General features: G+C 47.8%; 2 pseudogenes; both read right to left on the bottom strand.

The window, feature by feature from the left end:
- LOC124022328 overlaps window positions 1–3,277 on the bottom strand; it is a 55,049-nt pseudogene extending 51,772 nt beyond the window's left edge.
- Window positions 3,278–4,591: 1,314 nt separating this feature from the next.
- Window positions 4,592–10,000, bottom strand: part of LOC124022327 — a 36,498-nt pseudogene continuing 31,089 nt past the window's right edge.

Here is a 10,000-nt window from a genome sequence, read left to right as displayed (position 1 = left end):
CAACAGACTGGGACTCAACACTAGGTCTATGTCAGGTTAACAACAGACTGGGACTCAACACTAGGTCTATGTCAGGTTAACAACAGACTGGGACTCAACACTAGGTCTACGTCAGGTTAACAACAGACTGGGACTCAACACTAGGTCTATGTCAGGTTAACAACAGACTGGGACTCAACACTAGGTCTATGTCAGGTTAACAACAGACTGGGACTCAACACTAGGTCTATGTCTGGTTAACAACAGATTGGGACTCAACACTAGGTCTATGTCAGGTTAACAACAGACCAAACAGACTGGGACTCAACACTAGGTCTATGTCAGGTTAACAACAGACTGGGACACAACACTAGGTCTATGTCAGGTTAACAACAGGCTGGGACTCAACACTAGGTCCTCGTCAGGTTAACAACAGACTGGGACTCAACACTAGGTCTATGTCAGGTTATCAACAGACTGGGACTCAACACTAGGTCTATGTCAGGTTAACAACAGACCAAACAGACTGGGACTCAACACTAGGTCTATGTCAGGTTAACAACAGACTGGGACTCAACACTAGGTCTACGTCAGGTTAACAACAGACCAAACAGACTGGGACTCAACACTAGGTCTATGTCAGGTTAACAACAGACTGGGACTCAACACTAGGTCTACGTCAGGTTAACAGCAGACTGGGACTCAACACTAGGTCTATGTCAGGTTAACAACAGACTGGGACTCAACACTAGGTCTCACGTCAGGTTAACAACAGACTGGGACTCAACACTAGGTCTATGTCAGGTTAACAACAGGCCAGACAGACTGGGACTCAACACTAGGTCTACGTCAGGTTAACAACAGACTGGGACTCAACACTAGGTCTATGTCAGGTTAACAACAGACTGGGACTCAACACTAGGTCTACGTCAGGTTAACAACAGACTGGGACTCAACACTAGGTCTACCAGGTTAACAGCAGACTGGGACTCAACACTAGGTCTATGTCAGGTTAACAACAGACTGGGACTCAACACTAGGTCTACGTCAGGTTAACAATAGACTGGGACTCAACACTAGGTCCTCGACAGGTTAACAACAGGCTGGGACTCAACACTAGGTCTATGTCAGGTTAACAACAGGCTGGGACTCAACACTAGGTCTGCGTCAGGTTAACAACAGACTGGGACTCAACACTAGGTCTATGTCAGGTTAACAACAGGCTGGGACTCAACACTAGGTCTACGTCAGGTTAACAACAGACTGGGACTCAACACTAGGTCTATGTCAGGTTAACAACAGACTGGGACTCAACACTAGGTCTATGTCAGGTTAACCACAGGCCAGACAGACAGGGACTCAACACTAGGTCTACATCAGGTTATCAACAGCACAGATCTGGGACAGACTAACCCCTGAAGAGTCAGCAGAAGCACCAAGTCTGGCAACTTAAAGAGACCTTAACTACATCACAGTATTATTTTGTCATGGAGCAGACGCTCTTTATCCACAGTAACTTGACAATTAGGGTTAAGTGCCTTGCTCAAGGGCATGTCGACATGATTGTTTTTAACCTCGTCGGCTCCGGGGATTTAAACCAGTGACCTTTCGGTTACTGGGCCAACGCTCTGCACAGCTCTAGGCTATCTGCCGCCCCGATTATCAGCAGAAAATCATGACGTGTTGTTTGTAGAAATAGAGAGAAGCCAAGAATAACAGGAGTGAGGACGTTTTAATAGTGTGACATCACAACACATGCTCGGAGCCTGGTGATGTCATCTTCCCCCTGGGTGACACATGGGAGGTGGGGGGGGGCTAAACTCGACAAGCAGAAATACTTCTCAGCTGTACTTCTCAGCTGTGTTGTCTGACCGTGTTAACTTAAACATCTAAAGGGACAGATACATACATAATAAACTGTATCTGCTTCACACAGCTAGTTAGCTACAGTCCCACAGCTAGTTAGCTACAGTCCCACAGCTAGTTCCTAGCTAGTCAGTCCCACAGCTAGTTAGCTACAGTCCCACAGCTAGTTAGCTACAGTCCCACAGCTAGTTAGCTACAGTCCCACAGCTAGTTAGCTACAGTCCCACAGCTAGTTAGCTACAGTCCGACCAGTCCCACAGCTAGTTAGCTACAGTCCCACAGCTAGTTAGCTACAGTCCGACCAGTCCCACAGCTAGTTAGCTACAGTCCCACAGCTAGTTAGCTACAGTCCCACAGCTAGTTAGCTACAGTCCCACAGCTAGTTAGCTACAGTCCCACAGCTAGTTAGCTACAGTCACACAGCTAGTTAGCTACAGTCACACAGCTAGTTAGCTAGTCAGCTACAGTCACACAGCTAGTTAGCTACAGCCCCACAGCTAGTTAGCTACAGTGCGACCAGTCCCACAGCTAGTCAGCTACAGTCCCACAGCTAGTCAGCTACAGTCCCACAGCTAGTCAGCTACAGTCCCACAGCTAGTTGGCTACAGTCCCACAGCTGGTTAGCTACAGTCCCACAGCTAGTCAGCTACAGTCCCACAGCTAGTTAGCTAGTCCCACAGCTACAGTCCCACAGCTAGTTAGCTAGTCAGCTACAGTCCCACAGCTAGTTAGCTAGTTAGCTACAGTCCCACAGCTAGTTAGCTAGTTAGCTACAGTCCCACAGCTAGTTAGCTAGTCCCACAGCTAGTCAGCTACAGTCCCACAGCTAGTTAGCTAGTCCCACAGCTAGTCAGCTACAGTCACACAGCTAGTTAGCTAGTCAGCTACAGTCACACAGCTAGTTAGCTAGTTAACAGCTGGTTAACGCCCTGGTAGTGTTCCTGTGTTGGTTAGCTACAGTCCCACAGCTAGTTAGCTAGTTAACAGCTGGTTAACGCCCTGGTAGTGTTCCTGTGTTGGTTAGCTAGTTAACAGCTGGTTAACGCCCTGGTTGTGTTCCTGTGTTGGTTAGCTAGTTAACAGCTAGTTAACGCCCTGGTTGTGTTCCTGTGTTGGTTAGCTAGTTAACAGCTGGTTAACGCCCTGGTTGTGTTCCTGTGTTGGTTAGCTAGTTAACAGCTAGTTAACGCCCTGGTAGTGTTCCTGTGTTGGTTAGCTAGTTAGCTAGTTAACAGCTGGTTAACGCCCTGGTTGTGTTCCTGTGTTGGTTAGCTCGTCGTTAGCTACCAGGCTGCTAACTAACTGCCTGTCGTTTATCTGAATAATGGTCCGGAAAGTTCAAATATAACCGTGTTTATTGTTGTCTTACTTTGAAGTCGTTTCCAGACAGGTCGACCCCCCGGATAAACGGAAGGACTCCGGTGGCAGCCATTGTGCTTCGGGAAACCGTCCGTCCGTCGCTCTGTTGGTTTGTCAGGCGGAGACACTGGTTACCACAGCCACAAAGTCAGAAACAGCTCTTTATCTTCTTAAATGGGATTTTAAACCTTACTCACACTGGGAATCTTACGCCTAAGATTATTAAATTAAGGCTTATTTTTTGTTTTCATACATTTTTGCGATTATAGCCAACTATGTGACAGTGGTAACTTTACTTTGTGAGTGTGGTAACTAGTGGAAACCCTGGTGAAGGATCCTGCTTTTGTCAAATGAACGTAATATTTGACTTTTCGCAGCAGGTTTAGGATATAAGTTTAGGAAAAGGTTAAGCTAAAATGATCAACATTTGACAGAACAGCTGCTGGGACCGGAAACACCCTGGCGGAACCGAACAGCCCTTCCGGTGAGGTGCGCCCCGTCAATCAATCAATAATGAAGTGGTCACAATCAAAGATATTCTAGTTTCGCCTGTTCCTCTCTCTGCTACTATCTAATCAATAGAAACACCCGTTTCTATTCCATTTAATACGTTTTTACACAAGTCCTTCCTACTGTAACTTAGTAAATATTAATCAACACAAGGAGATATTTTAGAGGCACTCGTCAAGACAGAATACAGGACACCAGATTGCTGGGATCAGTGATTTTATATAAACATTCAAAAATAACCGTATTAATCTCCCCTTTCTCCAGTCTGTCTCCTCCCAGCTGGTACTTGGATTTACAATCCTATTCTTTACGCCAATGTTACATATTGGGGACAAATTACCATTCAAATCCATTCTTTTATTTCTCTGTAAAATATTGATCTATTCTCCATGTCATATAAATGCAGTTTCTCTGTCAGAGGTGAGACAGAATGAACCCAGTCCCACTCCACTCCTGTCCCAAATGAACCCAGTCCCACTCCACTCCTGTCCCAAATGAACCCAGTCCCACTCCAGTCCTGTCCCAAATGAACCCAGTCCCACTCCACTCCTGTCCCAAATGAACCCAGTCCCACTCCACTCCTGTCCCAAATGAACCCAGTCCCACTCCACTCCTGTCCCAAATGAACCCAGTCCCTCCCTCCTGTCCCAAATGAACCCAGTCCCACTCCACTCCTGTCCCAAATGAACCGTGGTTTAACACCTCTAGAAGCTGACCTCTGGTCCCCTCCTGATGTTTAGGGTTAAAGGGGGCGAGTTGAAGGTAAACTGATTCCAGTAGTTCTGTGTTTATATCAAAAACATCAACCGCTGAGCTTCCTGATCACGTCGGAGTTCAGAGGTCGGGGACAAGGTCACACGGGGCGTCAGAAGCATCTCTATGGCAGCAGTGGGATCAGGGGTTAAAGGTCAGCGCTGAGGGCAGGTGACTCGTGTGTGTCCAGGCATGTGACAGATGCCACAGGTACGGGGCTTCCTGGTAGCGGGGGGTTTGGTGGTGGGGGGGGCTCCTCCTCCCCCAGTCTCCCTCCGCCTCTTCCCCCAGTCTCCCCCTCCAGAACCTGGTAGAGACACAGACAGAGGGTTAGCAATGGGGGGTGGGTGTATGTGTCTGCATGTGTGTGTGTGTGTGTGTGTGTGTGTGTGTGTGTGTGTGTGTGTGTGTGTGTGTGTGTGTGTGTGTGTGTGTGTGTGTGTGTGTGTGTGTTATAGCGTGTGTGTGTTATAGCGTGTGTGTGTTACAGTGTGTGTGTGTTATAGTGTGTGTGTGTGTTATAGTGTGTGTGTGTGTTATAGTGTGTGTGTGTGTTACAGTGTGTGTGTGTTACAGTGTGTGTGTGTGTGTGTGTGTGTGTGTGTGTGTGTTACAGTGTGTGTGTGTGTGTGTGTGTGTGTGTGTGTGTGTGTGTGTGTGTGTGTGTGTGTGTGTGTGTGTGTTACAGTGTGTGTGTGTGTGTGTGTGTTACAGTGTGTGTGTGTTAGTGTGTGTGTGTTAGTGTGTGTGTGTGTGTGTGTTACAGTGTGTGTTATAGTGTGTGTGTGTGTTTTATAGTGTGTGTGTGTGTTATAGTGTGTGTGTGTGTTACAGCGTGTGTGTTACAGCGTGTGTGTGTGTGTATGTTACAGTGTGTGTTATAGTGTGTGTGTGTTATAGTGTGTGTGTGTGTTACAGCGTGTGTGTGTGTGTGTGTGTGTGTTACAGCGTGTGTTTCGTTACCTGGTGGTGGGATGTTCTCGTCAGCCCAGAGGAAGAATCCACACTGTTGATCTCTGGGCTTCCCACAGGTATGGAACACTCTTCCTTTATTAGGTCCTTCCTTCTGCACTGTCTTCTGAACCGCTGGCTCACTGCAGTTACAAACCACCTCCCCCACGGAGGTCCTGGGGGGCTGGTGTGGCCTGCTGGGTGGCGCCCCCTGGGGGTCTGGAGGGTAAACGTTGGTGTCGGGCTGGTCGGTCCACAGGAAAGTTACAGCCTCCAGAGGAACACTTATGGGAGCCGTCTGCCCTGGTTGGACCGTCTTTCCTCACGGTGAGGAGGACCGCCTCCGGCCCACAGTTACACACTGTGACGTCACCACCTCTGGGGTCAGGGGGTGGGGCCTGGGGGTCAGGGCGAGGGTGGGGGGGGCCAGGACGGAGGGGGTTGGGGGGCTTGGGAGACAGGGGTCCAGTCTGGGGGCTGGGGCGAGGTCTAGGCTGATTGGTTGCAGTGTCTCCCCTTCCTCCTCCTCTTCCTCCCCCAGCTGCTCCTACTCTCTTCCTCCCCCAGCTCCCCTCTTCCTCCTACTCCTCCTCCCTTACGCCCCCTCCACCCATTCTGAGGTGTTTGAGGTTGAGCACCTCCCTCAGTGTCTCGTCACCACTCCGATGCAGCCCACAAACTCCAGCGGCATCATGGGAGGAGGCTGCCTCGTCGGAACTTCAACTTTAACCTGCAGAAGAAGAGACAGGAGGAGTCATGTAGAGTAGTCTTTATTACACCCAGGGGGGCAGTCCATCTATAGGTTATTAAATATCAGAGGAGACAGTAGTCTGTCCCAGTCCATCTATAGGTTATTAAATATCAGAGGGAGACAGTAGTCTGTCCCAGTCCATCTATAGGTTAGTAAATATCAGAGGAGACAGTAGCCTGTCCCAGTCCATTGGGGATCGATAGGTTATTAAATATCAGAGGAGACAGTAGTCTGTCCCAGTCCATCTATAGGTTATTAAATATCAGAGGAGACAGTAGTCTGTCCCAGTCCATCTATAGGTTAGTAAATATCAGAGGAGACAGTAGTCTGTCCCAGTCCATCTATAGGTTAGTAAATATCAGAGGAGACAGTAGTCTGTCCCAGTCCATCTATAGTTTATTAAATATCAGAGGAGACAGTAGTCTGTCCCAGTCCATCTATAGGTTAGTAAATATCAGAGGAGACAGTAATCTGTCCCAGTCCATCTATAGGTTATTAAATATCAGAGGAGACAGTAGTCTGTCCCAGTCCATCTATAGGTTAGTAAATATCAGAGGAGACAGTAGTCTGTCCCAGTCCATCTATAGGTTATTAAATATCAGAGGAGACAGTAGTCTGTCCCAGTCCATCTATAGGTTAGTAAATATCAGAGGAGACAGTAGTCTGTCCCAGTCCATCTATAGGTTATTAAATATCAGAGGAGACAGTAGTCTGTCCCAGTCCATTGGGGATCGATAGGTTATTAAATATCAGAGAAGAGACAGGAGGAGTCACGTACAGTGGGGCAAAAAAGTATTTAGTCAGCCACCAATTGTGCAAGTTCTCCCACTTAAAAGATGAGAGAGGCCTGTAATTTTCATCATAGGTACACTTCAACTATGACAGACAAAATGAGAAAATAAAATCCAGAAAATCACATTGTAGGATTTTTTATTTATTTATTTGCAAATTATGGTGGAAAATAAGTATTTGGTCACCTACAAACAAGCAAGATTTCTGACTCTCACAGACCTGTAACTTCTTGTTTAAGAGGCTCCTCTGTCCTCCACTCGTTACCTGTATTAATGGCACCTGTTTGAACTTGTTATCACTAAAAAAAGACACCTGTCCACAACCTCAAACAGTCACACTCCAAACTCCACTATGGCCAAGACCACAGAGCTGTCAAAGGACACCAGAAACAAAATTGTAGACCTGCACCAGGCTGGGAAGACTGAATCTGCAATAGGTAAGCAGCTTGGTTTGAAGAAATCAACTGTGGGAGCAATTATTAGGAAATGGAAGACATACAAGACCACTGATAATCTCCCTCGATCTGGGGCTCCACGCAAGATCTCACCTCATGGGGTCAAAATGATCACAAGAACGGTGAGCAAAAATCCCAGAACCACACGGGGTACCTAGTGAATGACCTGCAGAGAGCTGGGACCAAAGTAACAAAGCCTCTACCATCAGTAACGCACTACGCCGCCAGGGACTCAAATCCTGCAGTGCCAGACGTGTCCCCCTGCTTAAGCCAGTACATGTCCAGGCCCAGGCCCGTCTGAAGTTTGCTAGAGAGCATTTGGATGATCCACAAGAAGATTGGTAGAATGTCATATGGTCAGATGAAACCAAAATATAACTTTTTGGTAAAAACGCAACTCGTTGTGTTTGGAGGACAAAGAATGCTGAGTTGCATCCAAAGACAATCCCCCTCCCGCTCAAATATGACCACCCATCGCCCCTCAAATATGGCCACCCCTCCCCTCAAATATGACCACCCATCGCCCTCAAATATGGCCACCCTCCCCCTCAAATATGACCACCCATCGCCCCTCAAATATGACCACCCATCGCCCCTCAAATATGACCACCCATCCCAACCCCCCTCAAATATGACCACCCATCGCCCTCAAATATGACCACCCACCCCTCCCTCAAATATGACCACCCATCGCCCCTCAAATATGACCACCCATCGCCCCTCAAACATGACCACCCCATCCCAACCCCCTCAAATATGACCACCCATCCCAACCCCCTCAAATATGACCACCCACCCCCCTCAAATATGACCACCCCTCCCCCTCAAATATGACCACCCCTCCCCTCAAATATGACCACCCCTCCCCTCAAATATGACCACCCCCTCCCCTCAAATAGGACCACCCATCGCCCCTCAAATAGGACCACCGCATCGCCCCTCAAATATGACCACCCATCGCCCCTCAAATATGACCACCCCTCCCACCCCAAATATGACCACCCTCCCCCTCAAATATGACCATCCCTCCCCCTCAAATATGACCACCCCTCCCCCTCAAATATGACCACCCCTCCCCTCAAAATATGACTACCCCTCCCCCTCAAATATGACCACCCCTCCCTCTCAAATATGACCACCCTCCCTCTCAAATATGACCACCCCTCCCCTCAAATATGACTACCCCTCCCCCCTCAAATATGCCCATCCCCTCCCCCTCAAATATGACCATCCCCTCCCCCTCAAATATGACCATCCCTCCCCCTCAAATATGACTACCCCTCCCCCCTCAAATATGCCCATACCTCCCCCTCCAAATATTACCATCCTCCCCTCAAATATGACTACCCCTCCCCCTCAAATATGCCCATCCCTCCCCCTCAAATATGACTACCCCTCCCCCTCAAATATGCCCATCCCTCCCCCTCAAATATTACCATCCTCCCCTCAAATATGACTACCCCCTCCCCCTCAAATATGCCCATCCCTCCCCCTCAAATATTACCACCCCTCCCCCTCAAATATGACGGCCCTGAATGTTAAATGAACCATCTGTAACAAAACTGACCCTGAATGTTAGAATGGATTAAATGAACCATCTGTAACAGACGACCCTGAATGTTAGAATGGATTAAATTAACCATCTGTAACAGACGGCCCTGAATGTTAGAATGGATTAAATGAACCATCTGTAACAGACGGCCCTGAATGTTAGAATGGATTAAATGAACCATCTGTAACAGACGGCCCTGAATGTTAGAATGGATTAAATGAACCATCTGTAACAGACGGCCCTGAATGTTAAATGAACCATCTGTAACAGACGGCCCTGAATGTTAAATGAACCATCTGTAACAGACGGCCCTGAATGTTAAATGAACCATCTGTAGCAGACGGCCCTGAATGTTAGAATGGATTAAATGAACCATCTGTAACAGACGGCCCTGAATGTTAAATGAACCATCTGTAACAGACGACCCTGAATGTTAGAATGGATTAAATTAACCATCTGTAACAGACGGCCCTGAATGTTAGAATGGATTAAATGAACCATCTGTAACAGACGGCCCTGAATGTTAGAATGGATTAAATGAACCATCTGTAACAGATGGTCATCAGGGCCTCGTCCACTCTGAAACTGGACAGATTCCTCAGATTGGCTTCAAAACTCAGTTTGCTATCAAGGACAGATATCTGTACTGATGTCTCCATCAGGACTCTTTGATGTGGCTGGTTTATATCACTGTCTTCACTACCATCAGGGCGGGCAGACAGACAGGTATAACAGACAGACAGGTATAACAGACAGACAGACAGACAGGTATAACAGACAGACAGGTATAACAGACAGACAGGTATAACAGACAGACAGGTATAACAGACAGACAGACAGGTATAACAGACAGACAGGTATAACAGACAGACAGGTATAACAGACAGACAGGTATAACAGACAGACAGACAGATACCTACATGTGAACGGGCGGGGCTGACAGGTGGGACAGACAGACTCGTCTCTGTTGACCTCTAACACCGTGTCCGGGAAACCACACGGAACACTTGCATTCTGGGTAACCAACGCAGGA

This window comes from Oncorhynchus gorbuscha, unplaced genomic scaffold (genome assembly GCF_021184085.1).
Source record: "Oncorhynchus gorbuscha isolate QuinsamMale2020 ecotype Even-year unplaced genomic scaffold, OgorEven_v1.0 Un_scaffold_1336, whole genome shotgun sequence".
In the NCBI taxonomy this organism is placed as follows: Eukaryota; Metazoa; Chordata; class Actinopteri; order Salmoniformes; family Salmonidae; genus Oncorhynchus; species Oncorhynchus gorbuscha.
The sequence above is the reverse complement of the archived record's forward strand: the minus strand, read 5'-3'. Positions and strand labels throughout refer to the sequence as shown.